The 722-nt window shown below is 34.3% G+C and overlaps 1 non-coding gene across 1 annotated transcript; it reads right to left on the bottom strand.

The window, feature by feature from the left end:
* Positions 1 to 204: 204 nt before the first annotated feature.
* On the bottom strand, positions 205 to 277 carry Trnar-acg (transfer RNA arginine (anticodon ACG)). Its single transcript has one exon. It is a non-coding gene; the product is annotated as a tRNA-Arg (tRNA).
* Positions 278 to 722: the final 445 nt, after the last annotated feature.

Here is a 722-nt window from a genome sequence, read left to right on the forward strand (position 1 = left end):
GGCTATTGACTACTATTTTTCAATGAGTCAAACACTAAATCGAATACCCTCCAGAGTACAGTCACCATCGCCTTACAATCAACGCTTACCTTGTGAACTTGGAGTATACGAAATTCCCATATGCACAAAAAAATAACAGAAAAAAATACCCTAGGGGTAAGGATAATTAGTAAACATTAGATAAAATGAAGGTTCAAATTATTACGAACTTGCCAGGATTCAAACCTGGAATCTTCTGATCCGTACTCAGACGCGTTATCCATTGCGCCACAAGTCCTATTAGTATGCCGAAAGATACTACCGCGACTGTGTATAGAAAGTGCAAAATTCCGTTGATTTTGGGTAGGTAACTTTTCGGCAATGCACGAAATGGCCCCAGAACCCTTATTTCTGGCTTTTTGTGTGATTAGGCGCTGTTCGTTACGAACCATATATAGATAAAGACAACATAGGGACTCCCATCTTTCAGGGAAAAAGAGAATTTTTTAAGTCGGCGCATCCGTTTGAAAATTTTATTGGTATATATACACACATACGTAAATAAATAAACATAAACATAAATAGAATGCTATTAATAAATTATACGTATAGATAAGGGTTATTAAATACCATTAAAATATACAATCTGCTATTACGAGTTAAAATCTTGGGAGGTTTGTTCTGCTCACTTACATAATTATTATGTATATATAATAATATATAATTTCATGCATGTTCACAAT

This window comes from Euprymna scolopes, chromosome 13, assembly GCF_053919585.1.
Source record: "Euprymna scolopes isolate OS-2025 chromosome 13, ASM5391958v1, whole genome shotgun sequence".
NCBI classification, from domain to species: Eukaryota; Metazoa; Mollusca; class Cephalopoda; order Sepiida; family Sepiolidae; genus Euprymna; species Euprymna scolopes.